The sequence below is a fragment of the Alligator mississippiensis genome, chromosome 3, assembly GCF_030867095.1.
Source record: "Alligator mississippiensis isolate rAllMis1 chromosome 3, rAllMis1, whole genome shotgun sequence".
In the NCBI taxonomy this organism is placed as follows: domain Eukaryota; kingdom Metazoa; phylum Chordata; order Crocodylia; family Alligatoridae; genus Alligator; species Alligator mississippiensis.
Genome location: NC_081826.1, coordinates 167,413,471 through 167,436,970, shown reverse-complemented (window position 1 = coordinate 167,436,970; position 23,500 = coordinate 167,413,471). Strand labels below are relative to the sequence as shown.

Genomic DNA, 23,500 nt, shown 5'->3' with positions numbered 1-23,500 from the left:
AAACAATATGAATTTATATGCTATAAATTTGCAAAAGGATTTGCTCAGGTTGGCATAAGAAATGGGCAGACACTGATTTGTTCTTATTTCTCCAAGCTACTTGACCTAGCCCTGTTATATATGGTGGTGGGATTTGCAATTGAGATTTAGATTAACTAATATAACACATCATCGGCACTGGATGTATAAACCAGTCCCAATACCTTGTTCCAGGCAGACCCAAACCCTCAGAGTGATCCCAACTTCTTCTATTCAATAATAGGTGAATTTTATTCATACACAGTGATAACAGATAAGAGTCATGCAGGCAAAGGAAACAAAATAATGCCCTGTGGCAGGGCACTGTTTTTGCCTGACACTTCAAGGGCCAGAAGGCAGCAGCCGGCAGGTGCCTGATGATGGCAGCCATTTTGGATCTGCGGCTGCCCATATAAACAGGGCAGCTCTGCTGCTGGAGGCCAGGCAACAACACCGCCTGGCAGCAGAGCTGCGGGTATCATCTGGAGGTAAGGGAGGAGCTGTAGGGGACAGTAAGGAGGCTCCTGGTCCTGGGTATGACCTAAAACTGCACCCTGCCGGGAGTGGGTGGCCTGGTAGGGCTCTCATTAGTACGGGAGCCCCCAGGAAATGCCAGGCCAATTACCACCCTGGTGAAGGGTGGGTCATGGTGCCTTAACCCCTAGCCCCCATGACCAGGTGGCTGACCCCTTTGTTTGGAGGTCCCAGAGGGTAGACCCTCAGAGAGTAAGAAAAGGGCCATAGACTCAGGCCTGTCTGAACTCCCCCTGACTGGTCCATGCTGGGGCCAGGACCGGAAGGGTCGAAGGGCCGGTGGCCCACTGCGAGGAACACCCAAGAGCCGAGGGCCTGGGTTTCTGACTGGCCTGGAGGTGGGCCAGGGCTAGTGAGCCGAAGGTCCCAGTGGGGGGATCACACACAAAAGGGGATCAGTTCAGGGAGCTATGTTGCCTGGCATGATGGCGGAAGAGTCTGCCTGAAGGGAGGAATCCAGGTGGGTTCAGTAGTAGGGTTCTGGGGCCCAGTACGGGGGCCAGTGACAATGAGAACACCTAGATGCCATCTGCGAGGCTTGGGCTGCAGTGTAGGGGAGGAATGGAGCCGCAGATAGTGCCCCCTGGCATTGGGGCAGGAAATGGGTAGCCTCCCACTTATTAGCATCTAAATTAACTAATTAACAAGGTGTGGTAGGCGAGAAGGTGGCTGGTTAACCCAGGAACAGGTGGGCGGGCTACTCTGAGAACGGCCCCAAGCAGGCCCTGTTACATGCCCCCCCCCCAATCCCAAGGATTCACAGAGGGATGGCATGCCTGACCAGTATATGAGCACCAACCTGAGGTTCTTGTTTGATTGTCAGCAGTCTTAGATGTCAAGAGCCAATGCCCCTCCTATCCCAGACAGGGTGCACAAGATGAGCCAGTGGTGTACCCTCCGCCCATGGTAGCCTTGGGATCCCCCTGATGGCTAGAAAATGATATTTAGAGATTTGCTTTTAGGAATTGTGGTAAAGTACTTTAATACTGGTAAAGTAAATTATTGCATTAGAACAATGGTCCAGGGGAACAGCAAGATTAATTGGTTTCTAAAAGCCTATTTGTGGCAAAGTTTCACAGCCTTTAAGGAAGACACTGTGCATGAAGCCAATGGACATACGTATCCTGGGAAACTAAAAACATTCAGCTTGTATTTTCATAATAAAGATAGGCCTGGCACCAGGTCACAGTGCCCAGCTGCAAAACGCCTAGGATTTCTGGTTTAGTATGAAATGATCAAATGAAGGTGTGTGCATGTGATGGGTTTATGAAGATAGAATTTTGACTGGCAAAACAAAATATGGGTAGTATGACAACCACAAGGAAACCAATTGATGGTACTTGGAAATGGAGTCATCAGAAGAGAGAGAATAAAAAAGGAGTCTTCAGAACAAGAGGTTGGCATTGGCCCCCAACCTCCAAGGTTGCTGACATCAGACATTCAAGCAAAGAACCACAAGGTGGTGCTCACATGTATATTCTGGTCACTAGGGAATATTTTGGGTAAAGTATTCTGTAATCATCTTGCTTTCTTTGCCTCAATTACTCTTATTTCATATAACTGTGCATCAATAAAATTTGCCTATTATCAGCCAGAGGAGTTATGGTCGGTCTGAAAGTTATGCTCACCCAGAACAAGGTATCAGGACTGGGTAGTAAATCCAGTGCCAATTGTCACAACCCAAAGTTGTGATTTTTGTTTTGTGTGTGCTTCGGCACTGCTAAATTATTTTCCCGCTAAATTGCAGCTTCTTTGCACAGTAGAGTTTTCTGCTGCAGAAGAGAACCCCGGTGCAACGGAGAATTTCCCGCCAATTTGTAGCTTTCTTTGCATGGTGCATTTCTTTTTGCATCTAAGAAATGCTCGGTGTAAAGAGTTCCCGCCATTTGTATTCAAATTCGAACCACGTTATTGGTTCAAGTGAAATTATGCACACGTGGCGGCTAGCGATTGGCTTGCTAGCCATATAAAGAGCTTGGGTAGTTTCCGCCCAAGCTGGAGAGAAATTGGAGTTAGAGAGAGAAAAACCTTCGCCTTGTGTGAAGATCTCCAAGCGCTGCGGATCCTTATGGACCCAACGTATTTCTTAAAAGGCAACAGGGGCCTGAACAGCCTCTAGCCTCTCCCCGTCGCCGATAGATTCCTAGACGTATCCCTTCCTGAAACAAAAGAAACGAACCCACGGAACTTCAACAACTCCGTTGGAAAGAGCGAATTTGTAAAAGAAACGAACCCACGGAGCTTCAACAACTCCATTGGAGAGAGCGAATTTGTCGTAATCCTCAAATGAGGATTTAAGCGGAGCTGTGCCTGGAAAACTGTCCAGCCTACACCATGACCATCTTTGGTGTAAGTAAACAATCTTTAAATCAACCACTACGCGTCCATGACTAATTCTAGCTCGCCCCCGGTCTTCTCCAACCCCGCGTGCCCGGGCTGCTGCCCACAGCCCGCGTGCGCAAAGACGGCGCCCGGCCCGCACACCAATAACCCCTGCTTCTCTGAAAATCCCTCCTTTTATATTCTCTCTCTCTTCTGATGAGGCTTAATTTCTAGTACCATTGATTAGTTTCCCTGTGGTAGTCACACTGTCTACATTCTGTCCTGTCAGCATAATTCTTTGTTTCCACAAAATCATCACATGCATAAATCTTAATTTGGTCATTTACCTGTGTCTTAATTTGGGCATCCCCGCCTCCTAATTTGGTCATTTCACCAAAACTGGAAATCCCAGGGGCTTCGCAGATGGTCACTGTGTCCCAATGCCTACCAATTCTTCAGGTTCCTTATCTCTTGTTATGGGTTTTCAGGGCATGTTTTCAATTTCCCAGCCTGTCTGCTAGCTTTGGATACAGTCTGCCTTAAAAGTTGATAACACGGATCTTTGCCACAAACAGACTTTTAGAAACCAATTAACACTTACCATTCCCCTGGACCATTGTTTTAATGCAATATTTACTCCATCTACAAACTAATTCCTAAAAGCAAATCTCTAAATATAATTTTCTAGCCATCAACCACAACCAATTTCTAAAGAATGTGCAAGTAAGAGGCATGATTATATAGCTGAATACCCTGGGTTACTATTCAATTTAGTGGCCTGTTTGTTCTCTCTGTGCTCCAATGGAAGTCTGAACTAACCCTACTGAAGTCAATGGAGATATACTAGTGTAAAATGAATGAGAGAACAATCAGTCCCACTGAGAACATCCAGTGCCTTGCAGTTTGGACCCTTGAACTTGCATTACAACAGTTTGTTAATTTTCCTCTCACTGTTCCAGGGAGATTACATACTTTGGATAAGAAGAGGAACAAGAAAAAGCAACTGCAAGCAGTTCTGTGTCAGGATTATCACTGGCATAATCTCCAATGTAACTCCCTTTCCAAAGAGTCCTATGGTTCAAAGAAGACTGCAGTTTTCTGGTTGGGTACTGCCCATGCTGAGACTTTGCTGTGAGAGCGCCTGTGTTTGCTAGAGTTTTACTTCATCCCTAGCCATATAGTCAGTGATTGACAGGAAAAGCACATGTTTGGTCCTAACATCAACCCCACCTGTCTTTGAAAAGCTGAGCACCTGAAAAATTCAGTAGCTCAGCATTGCAATATTCCTACTCCAAAGCTAGAAATGTGGCTCAAAACCTTTTATGTTCTTTTCTGTCTTTTACTTGGGTTTCTCATAAATGCACCTCTTGAAATTCCTATTGGGCCTATCCAACATAAAGAGCAACAATGCCAAGATTTTCTAACATAAGTATTTGGTGGCTTAATATAAGAAGCTTTAGATTTTCAACACTCATAGCTAGAGCACTGGACTACAGTTCAGGAGACAGGGGTTCTATTCCTGATTCTAGCATTAACCAACAGGGTGAATGTGAATAAGTGTCTCCACTTCCTGTGCTTCAGTCTCTCTGTCTGTAAAACAAGGATAATGATATTTTCATCCTTTATAAACTGCTGTGAGATTTTTCTGAATAAAGAAAGATCTGTATAATAGCCAGGTAGCGTTGTCATTATTCTAAGATCCTATTTTCAAAAGAGGTGCACAGAACTTTCTGAAAAAGTCAGGCCCCCTTTTCAGATGTTTCAGTTTGGAAGCTCAAAAATAAAAGCCTCCAAAAATACAATAATCAGTTGACTCAGTGGACACTGATGAGTATCAGGTTACAGTTACAGTGATAGGATTACTACAGCACCTGGATACCTGTTTTCTGCAAAAACTAACCACAAAGGGATGATGGGCTTATTTTGAGGTAAATGGATATCAGGGAAGGACTTACCACTCTATTTCCTCAAGATAAAGGGCCTTGGTTACCTGCTGTAAGCATGGAAACCTGTAACAGAGCACTGGTATCGGCCCCTGTTTTAAGGAAGGAACAGTGACAGGGAGAAGCTTACTTGGGACAGACACATTACAGCAGCATCTGATTATATCAACCCATGGTGGTTTTTTTCAGAGCCATCCTGGTCCTCCTGGGTGATTTGCTGTTGATTGATTGGGCTGGCTGGAATGACCTGTAAAAGAAGCAGCACCGATGGCTGTTGGTGCCCTGGAAAGGGGACAGCTGACCAACCAAGCTAGTTGTGCTGGGTCTATGCAGAGGTGTAGAAACTGAGGACTAAAAAACAAAGGCCAGAAAGTGTTGCTGTAGAGTCACTGAGATGACTGATGCAGTGAGTTAATGGGAGAACAGGGTAGAGAAGACGGGAAGAGAAAAGTGGAAGCAGACCTGATGATGGGATAAGCCAGGTGAGAAATTTCCAACCACCATACAAGGAGAAACTCTGGGCTACGGTACTGGCTGGGCATGGACAGGATATAAGGCAGGGGCGGGCAATTATTTCCAGCAGAGGGCAGCTTATCCAGTTTTGGCAGGCTGTCGAGGGCTGCATGGGTAGCCCCACCCCTTGACAGGTGTCCCACCCCCTGGTCACCATCTTGGGACCAATGTCCCCATGTCTTGGGACCAATGTCCCAGGGCCAGCACCGGTGAGGCCCAAAGCAGGGCACAGGCTGGCAGGGGTAAATGGAGCTGGGCTTGACTGCACCAGCAGGAAAAGGGGGGAGCTGGCCCAGCTCCATAGAGCCCCTGCCATCTGGGACCCCATGCTCCTGCCACCCTACTCTGGGCCCCACCGGCACTGACCCTGGGGCACCAGTGTGGGCCCCGTGCCCCCACTGGCTCCCCACCCACTCATACCCAGTGCCCCCCAACCCTGCGATACAGGCAGGGGGCAGCACACAGCCCTGACCCCCTGCTTGCTGGCAGGGAAGAAGCTGATGCTGAGCATAGGGAAAAGCATCCTTTCGCCCACCCCATGGCTGGTGCTTCCTGCTGCAGCCGCTCGCAGTCCACATGGGGCTGTCTGGAGCAGGCACAGGCAGCCCCATACAGGCTGTAAGCAGCTACAGTGCAGGACGCCAGTCACAAGGTGAGCGAGGGGCCGTTTTTCCCCACGCTCAGCATCAGCTTGTAACCTGCCCTGTGGCCAGCCTGGGCTCCAAGCCAGCTCTGGGTTCACCCGTAGGCAGCAGCAGCTGTGGCCCCCCTGCTTGCCACGCTGGGCAGTGTTGGCTGCTGCTGCCTGCCCGAAGATTGTGTGCTGGGCAGTCCAGAGGCGACAGTGGTAAACACTGCCTGGTGCAGCAAGCTGGGGGGCTGCAGCTGCTGTCACCACTCACAGCCCTGATGGGCAAGGCTGGAGCCAGCACAGGGCCCAGGCTGGCAGTGGGGCTGAGCACGGGGGGTGGGGAGGGAGTGGCACCTCACCCACCTCATGCCCAGAGCCCCATGCTGCAGCCACTTACAGCCTGCCTGGGACTGCCTGTGCCTGCTCCAGACAGCCCCGTGTGGGCTGTGAGCGGCTGCAGTGTGGGGTGCCAGTCACGGGGTGGGGGAGGAGCCACTTTCCTCTGCCCCAGGAAGGAGCCTGGGGAAAAGCTGAGCACAGGGAAAAGCAGCTCCTTCCCCACCCCATGGCTAGCACTCCCTGCTGCAGCCACTCACAGCCCATGGAGCTGTCCAGAGCCTGGGTCCTACTGCCCTTGGTTCCTGTCATTTTTTACAGGAACCAAGGGAAGATAAATATTAATTTTCTAAATTTTTTAGGGGCCCCACAGGCCAGATAGAATGGCCTCACAGGCCAGATCCGGCCCGTGGGCTGTATTTTGCCCACCCCTGGTATAAGGGGTGGTGAAGCCCTGCAGCAGAGACCAGCATACCAAGCACCTACAGTCACAACATCTGCCATCTACCCGCTTTGTTGTATTTTCTTCTCCAATCAAGCCGTGGAAGGTGAATCAAAGGGGATGACAGTTTTCAAGGTCACTGGAGACTGTGAAGGTGTCCTGTAACGGAACTCAATGGTTTGAACCAATCATCCAAATCTTTCTGTTTACATTAAAAGAGACACATAACAGGGAAAACAGGGCTGAGTCTGGTAGCAACCAGCAAGATAGTAGAAAGAATGCTGTGGAACGGCAATTTAAAGAGTCAAGGGGTTCCATTTTATCTCCAAGATGTAGCTGAAGCTAACTGTGCTTCTATCTTTTGATTAGGACATGATTGTTGTAGTTGTATTGGATCTTTTCCCACCATACCCCAAAACTGTGCCTAGAGATGATAGGATTTCTGTCTGTATCTGTGGCAGTATTTCCTTCCCTCCTCCCCCCGCCCCCCACCTCTCCCACACTGTGGGATTAGGATCCACAAAGGAGAGGAAAAAGAAATGACAGTGAAAAATGGACAGTCAATTGATCTTCGAGTGGTAGGGGAGAAGGGGTGATGGGAAGGGAGTAAAAATGCCCATTGTCTTCTCTCCAACCCTTCTGAGGTTATCTTAGGAATTAATTATCTGCAGAGTTCCTCTTTGGTTTCAAAGTCTCCTTTGGGGGCATCATGCACGTAGTGGTGACTGGATAGAAGAAAGCCCTAGTAACATGGTTTTATGGGGGTCATGCTAGCATGGTGAACAGGCAGCAAGGGTACAGAACCTCTGTGAGGATTGCCCTGCAATTGAAACATGATGCACCTCTAGGCAAAAGACGGATGTTACAATCCATACTGGGCCTGATCCTATGCATTAACATCAGCTGGAGTTCTGCCACTGACTGCAACAGGAGCAAGACCTTCACTAAGCCTAAGCCTGCTGTTCTTATTCGCAAGCAACCCCACTGAGTTTGATGACTGTTCATAGGATAAAAGGCTCCAATTCTGGTGGCAGCATAAACATCATGCAGTGAATCCCCAGGTGCAGGCTCATTTTATTATAACCATGTTTCAGGAAACATGAATAACAGTGTCTCTTTAGTACTCTAGACCAGGCTTGGGGATACTGCAGTGGAGAGCTGTGTACCACTGGGTGTACATTAAATCCAGAAGCAAATGCAATGCTGGAGCAGACCTGGGCACACGCCAAGAAAAATGACAGACAGCATGAACAGAGTAGGGAGATGACTGGCAGCTTTGCTCTTCTGCAACACTCTGTGGTGCTATTAGGAGGCAGTGCAGATATGCACTAAGCATTAGAGCAGATCAGCAATTTCCAGTCATAACTTGCATTTTTTAAAAGCCGTTTTAAAAAACATACTGGGGGGGGTGTCTTTTTTTGGTAATGAAAAACATTGATTAAAGATTCCAAACTTTCTTTTTTTTATAAAAATTATATATATTTAACATGCTTTACTAGAAATCCTTCACAACCTCCTTCCTTTGTTCACTTGGAGTACACTACATCTGTATACTCTAAGTATAAAGTCTATGCAATGCACAGGCAGCCAGCTTGCTAGGCTGGAATCAGGGCAGTGCTTTCCCATCTGGAATACCACGCTGAATAAATGCAGCCTCTCTATCCATGTCCTGGCAGCTTCCTCTGACAATGACATAATGAGCTTACTTTCATGGTGGATGGAAGAGCCAGGTTTTCACAACTGCTGCTCATGTGAGGTGGTCCCAGCATGCCGATCTTCAGGACCATTGGAATTGTCAGTTCTAAGTAAGTCACTTCCAGGCGAAAGATACAGTAGCTGGCTGTCGAGCAGAGAAACAGTAGAAACCTGCTGGGAAAGCTTGAAGGAAGGAGGGTGGAGAGGGGATGGTGCTGTTAGCCACAGTTTAATTGTAATGGTTCACTTTCCCCCATCTGCTATTCAGTCATTATTGTAACCTGATGTGTGGTTGCTCTTGACAGTAGAAACAACGCACAAAAATCACCATAAAAAGTGCCACTGCATCCTGCACATCTAATTTCCATTCTGTGTGTATGCATACATGTGCACACACACATGTATAGCAATGAATAATTTCTACTGATAGCTGTTTTGAAAGATCCTCACTTTGGTTTTCATTCAGCTTTAGATGAGCTGTTCCTCACAGCAGCAGTACCTTGTAACTCCTAGCTATCAATCTAACAGCATGAGCCAGCTATGTTAAATACAGCTGAAATGCTTTCACCATACCTCCCCCACTCTTCATCTTTCTCCCCCTAGTCTTTCTATTGGATCAGGGCCCACTCAGAGCATACACTACACAAGTGCAAATCTGCCTCATTCCTACCTAAAACAGCTGCACGTGTCCCAGGCAAGGTTGCAGGAAATTTACAGGAGAGGGTTATATGACTTATACTACTTTAACAGTTATTTGGGGTTTTTAAATATAAAGTTTCCTGGCAATGTCCCAATTAAACAATATAGTCACAACAAGGGCTTATTGAAAATTTTAATATAAAGTTGAGGGGACTAAAGAGTCAGAAAGGAAACACACTGGAATGTTCTAATGAAAATAGAGAGCATATTCATGAAGGGCCAGGTTCAAAACTTGCTGGAGTCAATGCAAAGAGGCCCACAGATTTAATCAGGTACTGGATCACAACCCTGACCTTCAACCAGTGACTGAAAGTCTCTTGGTCCTTATTCAGGTGTGTATGGTCACCCTCAGCTTTACAATTTGAACAAATTATATCTGTAGGAGTAGGAGGAGAGCAGGATATCTAGTTGTAAATCTGTAAACAACTGCATAGGAAAAAGAAAAGAGCAAGTTACAAGAGCCCTTGCTTGACCCTCATAAACATAAAGGCCTAGAGCAACTCACTTGGCACAATGAAAAGTAAGAGAAGAATAGATATTCTGCTTCCATGTCATAATCTGTTTTCTGGTTTGCACTTGTCCCATTGCAGCTCAGGATTACTCCATATTCAGGCACATTGTACAGTAACCAACTAGCCTTAAATAATTTGGGTTATATTGGGTGCTTGCACATGTGACAATTTTACCATGTACACGTAATGAAAATTTCCTTTTGTGTGGCTTAATGGCATCACATTTCACACATACACGAGTTTTGGGGGTTTTAAATGAGTTTGCATCATCACAAACTAAACCACATCCCAATGTAGTTCAGTTTGCAATGTTGCAACTTGGAACATTGCAGCCATTAATCTGTCAACTCAACCCCTGGCCACAGGAGAGGCAGGCAGAGTCCACTGAAAAAAAGGATCAGGTCCCTCACCACTTCTGCCTTCAGCAGGCACCTGAGGCTGCCAGGACACCTGGGACCACCTAGAACTGAGCTGGCTTGCTCCTGGAGCAGCTGGAGGAGGTGGCAGGAGGACGGCTGGGTGTGCTGGTGGCCAAAGGTGGCAGGAATGGTGCATAGGTACTGGAAGCCTGGGCAGGCTTGGAGAAGAGTTGAATTTGGCACCACTGAGCTGGGGCAGCACCTGGCCTGCTAGCAGCCTGCCTGGCCAGTCCCATGGAGGGAAGGACCAGAGCTCCCCATAGCTCAGCAGCCACTCAGCCCGCCAGCAGCTCACCCCCCAGCTGCAGGAGGGGCAGGCAGACTCTGCTGAAAAAAAAAAGGATTGGGCCCCTTGCTGCCTCTGCCTTCAACAGGCACCTGCAGCCATCAAGACAATATCATGTATACAGGGATGGAAAAATAAAACACACCATTTCAATTTAAGGGGCACAGAATGCAACCCTGAAGGACTGAACCTCATAATGAGTAAAAAAGTGCCCATTGTGAGCTCATTTGCAATGGACTTGAGATGCCATGGAATAGAAGAGACAGCCTTGGAGACCATGTAAAGTCTCAAAGGCTTGCAGTTGCCTCTGACTTCTATTGGATCCTTTTAAATATATGTGAATTTCAGAGATCTACAGTTTCTGGAAGCTGAACTTCTTACCCATCCCATTAGAGGACCAAACCCTACCACTATATAATAACCTCAGGAACTGCCCCTCCTTCCCAAGACTTTTGTATGTTATTTTTATGCCTGGAAATCTTCCTGGGTTTTTCCACTGAGGAAAACTACCACAAGCAGATCATTCCCCAAGTGATTTTAGTCCCGGTGATCAAAGAGGACTGTATAAACTCAGTTTAGAGATCAAGGAGAAAATAAGAAAATACTGAGCATGCATTTCCATTTCCAGTTGCATTATTTGACCATGTTATTCTAAACAGTTACACTTGGCATGGAGATTTTTGAGATTTTTGGTTTTTGCATTGTTGTATACACTGCAGTACCAGTAGGCCCATTTTGTCAAATGAGGAAATCAAATTATCACACTAATTGCAGTGGATTAAACGAGTGCAATGAGACAACCAAGTGCAGCTCCTCTTAAATTCAGTTCAACCACTAATTCTAAATAGTAGACAGCTTTTACACTGGGTAAGCTCCCATGCTTTTATTACAAACGCTTACAAATTGAGCCCAATTTGAAGATGGCAAAGGATATGCTAATCTAGCCTGTTCATTTCCATTTCCACCATGCTACTTTACCCATTCAAGTTATAGACTCCTCTTCCCTATGTTACACAACAGCTAATTTGTTTTTCTAGGCAGTCTCTCTCACTGGACTAAGTCCTGTCTTGGGTACATTGGTATAAATTTAGAGTAACTCCACAGAAATCTGTGTTGCATTTCTCCCTGCCTGGATTTGGTTGCTGATACACAATCAATGCACAGATAACACCAAGGATCCATTGTTTGAACAGGTTCTTCATTCTTTGCCATTGCTCCCAGGAATCTTAGGGCATTCGTACATGTGATGTCGTCATGATGTACACGTGATGAAAATTTATTTTGTGTAGCTTAATGGTGTGACACACATTACACATACACAAGTTTTGGGGGTTTTAAATGAGTTTGCATCATTGCATTCTAAACTACATCCTGATGTATAGTTTAGTTTGCAACATTGCAACTTGGAACGTTGCAGCCATTAGTCAGCTTGCCCCTCATCCATGGGAGAGATGGACAGGCTCCACAGAAAAAGAGAATCAGGCCCCTTGCTGCTTCTGCCTTCAGCAGGTTCCTGCAGTTGGCAGGACACCTGGGGCCACCCAAGAACAGCTTGGCCTGCCCCTGGGGCAGCAAAGGGAGATGGCAGATGGGCATCTGGATTTTCTGGTGGCCAGAGAAGGTGGTGGGGAGCTGGGGGCCAGAGAAGGTGGTGGGGATGGTGCATGAGGTGCGGGGCTGCCCAGGTGGGCCACTAGCTTCCCCAAGCCTGCCCGGGCTCCCAGTACCCTATGCACTATCTCCATGCCTTTTCTAGCCACCTGTACACCCAGCCACCCTCCTGCTGCCTCCCGGTGCTGCCCCAGGGGCAAGCCATCCCCAGGTGGCCCCAGGAGTCCTGCCAGCCACAGAAGCCTGTGGAAGGCAGAAGCAGCAAAGGGTCTGATCCTTTTTTTTTTGTGGAGCATGTCCACCTCTCCCACAGCCAGGGGACAAGCTGACAGGTTAATGGCACAGATTAATGGCTCCCCAGCTGCAGGAGGCATGGGCAGGCTCTGTCAGAAAAAAAAGAAAAAGGATTGGGCCTCTTGTACTTCTGCTTTCAGTGGGTGCCTGCAGCTGCCAGGACAATAACATATATACAGTGTTGGAAAAATAAAACCTAGCATTTCAATAAAAAACTGTTTCAATTTAAGAAGCATAGAATGCAACCCTAAGGACTAAAACCCCATCACATGTACAAGTGCACTTAAGCTTTAACTAGGAATATGTTTAAGACATACCAACACAGAGATATACACAGGTGCACTTACATATTTAGTCTCCAAGCATCACTGAGTTTCATCATTTGCCTGCCACCCAGCATCTGCAAATACAAGGCACAAACATGGAAGATTCTGAATATCTGGTCCATGTTTACTATGAACCTAAGAATTTCTCTGAACTTTATAGAGAGCTTGTGTACAAGTAATTCAGGAACAGGAGCCCTGAGCCAAATTCCTTTTGAAGATAGTGGAAACTATGCACATGTATTACAAGCCCAATACTGATCCCACACACTTTAACGGAATAAAACACATATTGTTGCCTCGGCGTACCAGAGCAAACCATTTTCATGAGCAGCCCTGCTGAGGAATACTCAGAGAAGGAATTATTTTATCACTCATTTTTTCAAAGCTATATTAAAGCCCCATCAATGAAATCTGTGAACATACAGCCCCTTTAAACTCAGATCATATCTAGTCTGCCAGTTAAGCATAACCAACTTAAACTACATGTATGAACAAAGTATCTATTTCGTCTCACTTTAGTTGATAAAAAGTACAACAAATTGTCACCCAAGTGGCAGCCCAATAGTTGCCACCGCTGCCCAATATCAGGGATGGTGTGGTGAGAGTGGGGCAGGGCTTCTGGCCAGCACCAATTTACTTTCCAGCCGGCCCCTGCTCCCCACAGGGCAGCCCATGGTCCCAAGAAGGTCTAACACTTAACTGATTTAACTATTTACACTTTATTTACAAAACAAGAATAATAGGAAAGGTTATTTACAAGTGAACTTAAATGGCATAACCAGAATCACAACATAAACCAGAATGCATTCGTCAACCCTTGACCCAAGAACCACAGGTGGGGTAACTGGCAGCTTTCAGCCACTGCTGAGGTGCAAGGAAGCAAGCTGGTCACTCCCTGCAGCTCCAACAGGCTTCCCAATAAGCGACAGACTGCAACAGGTTAAGCTCTTCTAGACTGCAGCAATCAAATTGTATCAAACCCCAACCCCGCAAAGAGGCTAAAGGGTGACCCTCCATGGCAACCAAAAAGGCAAGCAACAAAGTAGGCTCCTTCAGCAATCAGCATGACCCAGCCACAAAGCTCAGGGACTCCATCCGACGACAATCAGATGCAGAATAAGGGACAGGACTGAGTCCCTTCTGGGGCAGTCAGTGGCAGAGGGTCAGCAGCACAGGCAGCTCCCAGGTGTCGTTTCTCCAAACCCCTGCTCCAGATGACTGGCTGGGCACCCTACACACCTCGCGGCTCACCAATCCCAATCCAAGCGCCGGCCTGCGCCCCAAGCTCCCAAGGACCCCCGTCCTGGCGCTCTGCCGCTCCTCAGGATCCCAGTGCCTTGCCTGCTGCTGTCCCACTTCCCCAGGGAAGGTAAGGAGTTTCCTCAACTCACCAGCCCAGCTCCCTGCTTCGGATAAGGATGCCACCTGTGCTCCTCACTGCCTCTTCTCCGCAGTGGAGTGGGGGCCCAACTGCCAACCCTAGCCTCCGGGACGCCTGGCACGTCCAGCACACTGCGATAGGGCCTTGGGGCACCAGCTTTCTGCCCCAAGCCCTGGCCTCTGCCCCCTCTCTGCTGCAGGGCTGGAGGCACGGCCCACTGCCTTCTCCCAGGGCCTTTGAGGCTCTTCAGAGGGGTCTCTCTGCTCTCTCCGCTGGGTCAGCTCACCCCAGCTCTTCTTGGGCCTCCTGCATGGTTCCCCGGAGTCACTGTCAGCAACCCCCACATCAGTTTGGCTGCTGCTTTTATCCTGTCTGGCAGTCCCTCCCTGGCTTGCAAACCAGGCAACCAGGGCTCAGGGTGGCAGGCCCCCAACCCGGGCCATCCCCCTTCCAGACAAATGAGGGGACTGAAAACCCCTTCTTTCGATTGGCTTCTCCTTTTCCACAGGGCAGGGCTCTCCTACTCCACTCTTTGGGTTGCTCAGAGTTCACCGGCACTGTTTCTAGCCCAGGGGAAGTATCTCAGCCAATCTGGTGAGCCCACATTGGCAGTCTGTTACAAAACGGAGTCTTGATTCATTTTAACACCAGGTTTCTAAAGTGATTTAGGATGGTTTATAGCCATACATTGAAACTGGCATGTGTACAGTGAGTTTAGTCTCTTTGACTAAATGTCTTTAAAAGTGGACAATTATTTCTGCAATTAATATCTGTCATTGCTAGATTGAGCACTTTCTAAATGCATAATTTAATTTCATGGGCTGCTAACTCTTCTGCATATGCAGCCTGGTATTGCATTAGCTTTGTGCTGTTAATGGTCACCTTCACTCCACTGTGGGACTACATAATACTTTAACCCATTTCAATTTGGTCACCATTTCTTACCAGATACCTTACATTCATTGTGTTTTCATAAAATTCAGCTGGAACAATCAAAGGAACACATTCAGCTATCAAAGATGATCAGGACCTGAAAAGAGAAGTATTTGATGGAACTATTGTAATCAATAGCCATGCAGGACCCGCCTTCTCCAGGTTGCTGGCTCAGAGCGAGGGGTTGCTGGACCAGGCCTTTGCAGTGCAGGGCTCTGCTTCTCATCTCCACACCCCTGATTCCCAGCACCATGGACATCCTGGCTCTGAGATGAGTGTCCATGACTGCAGTGAGAAGGCACCACGCTGTACATTAATCAGCAATTGGCTGGCAGCAGCAGGCTTTTCAGGTGAACTGCACAGCACTGCTATCACTGTGAGCAGCAAGTCAGTTCCTGGCTGTGGCTGTCCGTTGGGTCAGGAAAGGGGGGGGGGGAGGGGGGGAGAGTCCCCTGTCATGCAGGCCTCCCCAGATGTGCTGGCTCAAGGCCAGGCCTGTGCAGCAGGGGGGCTCCACCTCCCCCCCCCCTCCGACTTTCCTAACAGCTGCAGTCAGTAGCCATGGCTCAGAGCCACATGCTGTGGTGAGAGGCTGGGGAACTCCCATAGCCGTATACTGGAATCACTGAGCAGACTCACTGTTCACAATGACAGCAGTGCTATGCAGTTCACCTGAAGCACCTGCTATTGCCAGCCAAATGCTGATTAACATACAGCATGGTGCTTTCTCGCTGCAGCCATGGGTACTCAGCTTGGAGCTGTATGCAGATTTGTGGTACTGGGAACCAGGTGTGGGGAGAGGGGGACCCGAACCCCCCCTGCATGGACCCAGCCCAGATCCTCCCTGTCCCAAGCCAGCAATCTGGGGGAAGCCCGCACATGGGGGTTCCACGCCCCCCTCCCCACTACTTGCTCTCGGTGCCACAGAAAGCCACTGCTCCTGGGCAGGTAGAGGGGGAAAAGAGCCCCTGCCACATGAGCCCCCTACCCCTTGCTGTGCTGACTACGGGCAGAGTCCATGTGGCAGGGGGGGCTCTGGCAGGAGACAAAGGCTTTTTTGGCTTCTGTCTGTGACAGCCCAGAGCTCAGCTCTCTCCTGAGCAGATGAGCACCAGCTGAGGCTAGCATACTGCCCTGCAAGGGGTACTTGGGATGATGAAGGACAGTGAACTAAGGGGATTTGCTATGGGTTTTGGGACGCAAGTTCAATATACTGCTCTAACCTAAACTGATTAAGTCTAGTACTACATCCATCCAGTTGTATCTTAGATCAGGTTCTACCATTCTGAAACTGATTTGTATGCGCTGAACTTCTGTTCTGTTACAGGTTTCGCCTGGCTTTGGGTCACTTATACCAGTTTATGTGCAATGTCTGTATGTAGCCATAGCAATAAAGTAATTCCCATAATGGCAATCTTTTCTAACATCCTGTCTCCAGAGACCAAAGTACAATACTTCAAACAAAGACATAAACCTCCTAATTATGTAATATGATACACTACCACATGGGATTTTTTTCTTGCCTAGCTGATGACCAAGTTATGTCCCACAGATCAGGAGTAGGGGCCCTTCGTGTCAGACCTTGTACAAGGACAGAATAAAGAACACTCCTGGCTCAAAAGAATGTATTGTCTTCTCTTAATATTCTTCTCTCTCAGAGCCTAACTTCCCATTCAGTTAAGCAGGCAACATTCATTTACTTCATTATAGGATACCTTGTTGCAGCCACAGATTTGGCCCCAAGGTATTTTACCCTCATCATAGAGGAGGAGCTAGTTCCCATTTAAGCTCATTCTTCAACCAGGGTTATGCAAGAGTCCCTGTGATGGCTGCAGGTTCTCAGAATCGGGCTTCCTGCATACACCTTGTATTACGACCACAGCTTGTACTTATACAACTTTTGTGGGCTCTCAGGGTTTCTCCCTCTCTCCTCTTTATTTCTGCTACATTTTCTTTTTTCAGATTCTAAAAGAAGGTTGAAGTATCCAAAAACTAACATAGTATCCAAAGCAGTGATGGATTAGGCAAAAATGTATATAATAGCAGTATATTTCTTCTTAGATCTTCTCTATTCTCATTTTAAAACAGTTCAATAGCTAATTAATTTTTGACTGATGCTGCACATTGAACAGACATCTTCAATGAGCTTCCACACTGCTGCCTATATTTTTTTTTCTCTCCTGGAAGGTGACAACTAATTCAGAACCCATCAATGTACATACATAGATTAATTTGTTCCATCTGATTTGCATTACCTTGCAGCTGTCTACAACTAAAGTAATTTGCTGTCATGTTGCCCAATTGTCTCCATTTCCCCACAATAGTTTTGTCATCAGCAAGTTTTTGCACTTCATTATTCATTCAGAACTTCTTCCCTCTTAATGAATATATTGAACCACGGTAGGGTTTCGTATGCCATTCTCTGAAGCTTCAAGTACTGGTTTGTATCTGAGACCTGATACAGGACTAGATAGATCACCAAGATGTTTTGGCATGATAATCCTCATGCCAAAAAGAGGCAATAAGTGTTTCCTATTTGTAAACTGTATCATCATAGTAATGGCCTTAATCTCTCTGAGGCAGTCAGGCATTTTTTTCTCATAGCATTTCTGAGGGAAGGAAATGATAGTATCGGTATCCCTTTCTACAGGTGTCTGGCCTTCGTATCCCTATTTTACCTACGAGATAACCAAAGGACAGCTTTCAGCCAAATCTGAGTTACCATGCTAAATTGTAGGAGGCATTCTATCACACCCTCTGGGTATAGGAATAGGAAGATAGCTGCATGTCTCCAAAGGAAGATCTTAGTCCTCTAAAAGAGGCACTTACATACCCAGAGCAGGTAAAAGAAATGCACCTACACTTAATTCAGATTATTCAGTTAATCTCAAATTGCATGTTGGTTGAATCCTAAGTACAAATAGGATTCTGCCTTAAGTGATTTGCCCCAGAAAATACAGTCAATCTGCAGTGGAGCAGGAAACTGAACCCAGGTCTCTCAAATCCTAGGCTAGTGCCCTAAGCACTAAATATCCTGCCTTTTTGGGTAGATCTAGGCCAGGGACTCAGATTGCTAGCTTTAAATGAACTAGCTCAGGTTCCCCAAGAAGGAAGACAGGTTAGTCCACATGGAGTTCTGTGATAAGGTAGGTAACTTCCAGAACTCGAGCTAGTTCAGTTGTCTCTATATTAGACTGCAGCATGCAATATAAATATACCCTGTATTTCATGAGGAGGTTGCATGGCTATTGCTTCATTAATCATGTGGTTGGAATAAACTGACAGTACCTGCAATTCATGTCTCAGGGGGCATACTTTACAGTCCTTTAGAAAATTTACGCCGTAATATGAATGCTGAATTTCACTAATATGATTTATATATATTCACTTTCAATTAACCTCTAGATACTATGCTGATATTACTTTAGATGCTATAGCAATAGATATTTTCTAAGCGCATACAGATTATGATAGATTGAACAAATAAGATTCAATGGGTTTACGAGAGAGACTGAAATAAACAAAATGCAAAAAAATTCTGGAACACATGAGAAGGGTAAAAAGTCTGCTCTGAGCATGAATTTAAGTACAAGAACAAGAAGCATGCCAACCTGCCAAATTCATTTCAGAAAGTCAGTGAACTTCATAATCCTCTTAATCTGCCTTCTCTGCTTCTGTCCAGTTTTGTAACTCGCTACAATACAAGACACTGTACAAAGAACTAGTGAATACTAGACAACAAAAGGCCATTGTGACAGAACTGCTCTTCTATATCCCCTGAAGAGAGCAGATAGCATAGATTTATGCTGAAGCCCAAATGCAAAGACCAACAATGTTAGAGGGTATGTATGCACTGCAAAATGAAGGTGTGATTGTAACACATGCTAGAACACCTGAGGCTACTTACATCTCATTGGCTTGAAATAACAGTAGCAGTGAAGACATTGCAGCATGAACTTTAGCATGTGTTAGCAGCCAGAGTACCCTGTGAGATCTGTTACGTCTCAGCTGCGTGTTCTTGGGCAACCCTGGCACAGGATGCAGTCTGTCTGACTCACAAAGGACTCACCCCCCCCCCACCTAAACGAAACTGATTAAGATGCAGTGAGAGACACACCTAAGACCCTCAAGATAAGGGTGACAAGAGTGAACCAACTGCCCTAGGTCTCATCTACATCCAAGATGGAACCAGATGACCATTCATTTACATGAGAGATGGAGAACAGAAGGCCTGAAGCAGAGACTGAAGTGAATTCTGGGACCAGAGAAGCAGGGGAACACTGCATGATGGGGAATCTGTGCTCCAAATGTTAATCAACCCATGTTCACACACACCCAGCTCAGCATTTATCAGACCAGTTCTAATCTGGATTTACTAAGGACTCCCCCCCCCCGACACACACACACCTCTAAGTTTAATAGGCATCTCGGGCCGTACATTCCCCGGTCCCACTATGGGAGGCCTATTTAAACTTGATTGACTAAAACTTGGTTGCCAGGTTAAGGAATGCTGAGGCAAGAGACCGAGTCAGGGGGGGTATGGGCAACATTTGAACAATGGTTAAGGGTTCATCACAACGTCCAGCCCGTTGGAACCCTAATCACAGGTGTTGTCATACCTTTCCCGAGACGGCTGGTGGGAGTCCTCTCCACAAAAGGTTATGAGCACCCCAATGATTGCTTTAAGTCTGTTAAAAGACTATAGTAAGATCTGAAAAAGTCATGCTAAGCTGAGGCTTGGGCACAACAAGTAAAAATCCAAAATCCTGATGCTGCAAGCTATCTATTGTTCCTGAAGAAACCATGAGATATCCCATCAGTATATCTGCCATCCATAGGAATCTCAAGCTGGCTCCCAAATATTTGGTTACTCCCAAATCTTAAGTGTTTCCTGATTATCAATCAGTTTCTTGAGATGTTCCAAACCAGATAACCCCTTGTCAATAGAAAAGACAATGATTTACACTACTGAGGGTGCTTCGAAGCAGCTGAACTGAGGGTATAAAAATCTGTAAAAAGTGTGCGCGCTTCGAGAAGAACAAAAAAAAGAAGGAGGAAGAAAGGGAGAGGAAAAGGAAAGAAGAAGAAAACTCCTGTGCTGACACCATCCCCTCTTGTTCTTGGGACGCTGGAAGAACAGATCGTCTCTCTCTTCAAGGATTGTGCTACGGACTGTGCCTGTCAGCTCTGCAGCCCGAGTACCTTGGATTAGGTGAGATCCCAGCGCTCTCTCTCTCCCTCTCTTCTCTCTAGGCATACATTTCTGAACCTGAACTGTATTAGTTAAGCTTGAGCTAAGTTTCCCCAAATACTTAGTGAAACCAGGGTAGTATTGTCATTGTTTGTGTTTGTTTTTCTTTTGCATGTCTGTTACTACTAGTACTATTATATATTTCATATGCTTAGCAATAAATAACTTTTATAGTCAAACTGGTAGTAATTGGGTATATTTTTCCTTCTCTGCTTCTCTTTCCTCCCGTGCTCTGCAGCAACGCTTCTTTTACCTAAGCTAAAGATCCCTGTGAAGCCCAAAAATATTGTGGGGTCTGCTCATCAAGAGGCCAAAGATTGGGACGTGCTGAGTTTGAAACACATAAGTGGATCAGCTTGTACAGGCTGATTGACCCAATTTGACTCAGATGTGCCCTTATGAACTGAATGCTGGCCCATGAGGGTGTCAGCTGGACACCCAGCTGGATTCAGAGGGATTCTGTTCACCTGTGTGCTTGTGTCTGACTGCGGTTTATTGTTGCTCTTATTAACTGATTCTTGGCACATGAGGGTGTCAGCCTGTCCATGCTGATCAGCCCGGCCAGGTCAGGCGTGTCACGTTAATTTGTGCGTGTTTGTGTGTATGACAGATTTGGTGACTGGAGGAACCCGGTCCCATTGAGATTGAGTCCTGCAAGATAGCTCCACTGGGGGTGAGGGCTTGCAGAAGGGAGAAATACAGCTCCATATAGTAACACAAGCAGCACATTGACAGAATCACCAAGACCCTAGAAACTATCCCTAATAAATGAGCACACCCCAAATTAATGGGCAAATTTGGTAACAGATCCGTGTAGGATCCGGCTAGCACATGATACAGCCTCTGTGGATGTGGACACAGGGGGTGGAAACAGATATCGCCTAACCTCTCATTTGTGCTGCCATCAAAATTTTTTGGGTGGCACAAATGCTAAACACATAAATGTTGCTACTGTTTGTCACACCACAAGAAAGGAAATCAGTGGCACAATACAAGGCGCTAACAGGCTTTGCTACTTTATTGTGGTGGACATGCATTACCTCTGTGGTGGAAGTATACAAGTAGCCTAAGCTGTTTGCACATTCCTGCCACCCTAAGCAGCTACTCGCCCATTTTCCCTTCTTACCTCTCCATAAGCAAAAAGATCAGGATTCCCCACCCAGCCAGACCAGCTTCACTGCAATAGCTAAGAGCAGAGGAGTGAGTCTGGCTGAGTGGGGAATGTAGGAAGATCACAACACCCCTTGTCCCACACCATCAAAGGTAGGACAAGGGTCGATGTGTGCTTCGCCCAGTGAACTGGAGTGGCTATGCTGCCATGTGTCACAGCAAAGCTGATCACTTTCATTTGGCAATGTCTGTTACTAGCCAGGAACTCCTGTCAGATGAAGGACTGTGAAAGTTAAGGTGTAGACAGGCATAATATTTAGACTGGTTTAATTGCAGTTTAAACCACAAGTATCAAGATGTATGAGTCCATTTTGAATTATTTCAACCTTCTGAACCATTTCAAAAGTATACTGGATTATCAGGTATTGTTTTGAGCCAACTCCCTATGAACTGGCTGATAGTTATGGGCAGATTCCACACTCCATCACTCCTCAAACCCACTTCCTGACTGCTGCCTGCCAACTGGCTGTTCTGGTACACAGCCAGAACTCTACTGCCCAGTCTCTATTGCCTGCACTTGACCACAGCATCCCTGGGTAGGGTAAGCTCTCCACTGCTTTTAAAGAGCTGGTCAATTCCCTTCCATTTGTGGCAACTGACCAGGGCTCCATATACAACATACATTATTTGGGATGGAAGATAAGAGTGTAGGAGTGGTTGGGTGTGGGGGGGAAATGCCTGGCACCCTGCTTTTGTGGGCCAGGGACCTCAGGGAACAGTTCTCAGCTGTTTTTAAAGAGCAGGTCAATTTCTTCCCATTGGTGTTAATGGAGTGCTACCCTGAGACTGGAGAAGCAGGGATCAAGGCAGCAACCATCCCCCTCACTTGGCTTCCCCTCTGCCCCCCAATGAGCCTGTGATGCACCAAACCCTGGCCAGTTTCCAGGACCAAGAAGTTAATTGATGAGTATCTTGGGGGAAAGTTCTCTTTCCTTAGGGGGCAGCAGGGCAGGCCCCATGAGAAGAGGCTAGGGGACCTGAACCTGTTCAGCCTCCACAAAAGAAGGCTGAGAGGGGATCTGGTAGCTATCTATAAACTTGCCAAGGGGAACCAGCAGACATTGGGAGAGTCCCTGTTCCCCCGAGCACTACCAGGAGTAACAAAGAACAACGGCCATACATTGACTGAGAGTAGATTCAGGCTAGATATCAGGAGGCACTACTTCACTGTCATGGTGGCTACGAGCTGGAACCAACCTCCAAGGGAAGTGATGCTCGCCCCTACCCTGGGGGTCTTCAAAAGGAGGCTAAACAGCCACCTAGCTGGGGTCATTTGACCACAGCATCCTTTCCTGCCCATGGCAAGGGGTCGGACTAAATGATCTGCTTAGGTCCCTTCCGACCCTACCGACTATGAAACAACCATGAAAGCCCTGGTAGTTTCAGAACACCCAGGCCCCTGGGAACCCAGACACAGAGTTCCAGGCAGCACTCCCAGGCAGGGTGCCACCACACAGGTTTCAGTAAAGTGCAGAAACAAGCATTTATTGAATGTGCCGTTAGGGAGAAGGAGCAGAAAATTGCAATTAGGCTGTGCTCTCGCTTCCACCCCTGATGGTGGTTCAGTGCCTAAAAGGTGACCCTTCTATTTGGAACCTTTGGCAGTGTACATGTGGACACCTCTGACCCAGGATAACTGTGAATCAGTTCTCAATCAGTAACATTGTTGAAATGGTTGAAGTATTGCATCTGCCCACATCCTTGGAGTGTATTTGCTACTTTTGAATTGTTCTCACCTCCTTCACACATAACAGTTAGCAGCTGTTGCCCTTTTGAAGTTTCCCATTTGAAAGGTCTCCAATAGATAGTTCCTCTGTCCACACCCAGATACTCTGTCTTCATTGCTATCATTACTCCCGCTAGCTACAATCGTTTTGTTCTGCAGACAAACCTCGAGGGAAGTGAGCTTTAGCAATAAAGATGGAGACAATTAAGGGGCAATGGGTCAAACTACAGTTAGATAAAATAAGATCTGATCTAACTAGTTATTTATAGGGGCAGAACTGCCCCAGGTGTAGAGAATTAACATTGGATAGACTTACACTGTTGGAAAGAATGTTCTCTGGAGAGAGACTATAAAAAAGAGAATCAAGAAAGAAAGGATCAGGCAGAGTGCTGGACAGGTGAACCTCCATTTCTTGCCTGGAACTTGGCCTGACAGGAGCCACACTTAGGGCCCGGTGG

The 23,500-nt window shown here is 46.8% G+C and overlaps 1 long non-coding RNA gene across 1 annotated transcript in view; it reads right to left on the bottom strand.

The window, feature by feature from the left end:
* Positions 1-7,858: 7,858 nt before the first annotated feature.
* LOC132249462 (uncharacterized) overlaps positions 7,859-23,500 on the bottom strand; it is a 123,204-nt gene continuing 107,562 nt past the window's right edge. The window contains exons 4-5 of the long non-coding RNA XR_009460934.1: positions 12,603-12,655; positions 7,859-8,617 (exon numbers count right to left, since the gene is read on the bottom strand). This is a non-coding gene — a long non-coding RNA (uncharacterized LOC132249462). The remainder of the gene's footprint in view (positions 8,618-12,602; positions 12,656-23,500) is intronic.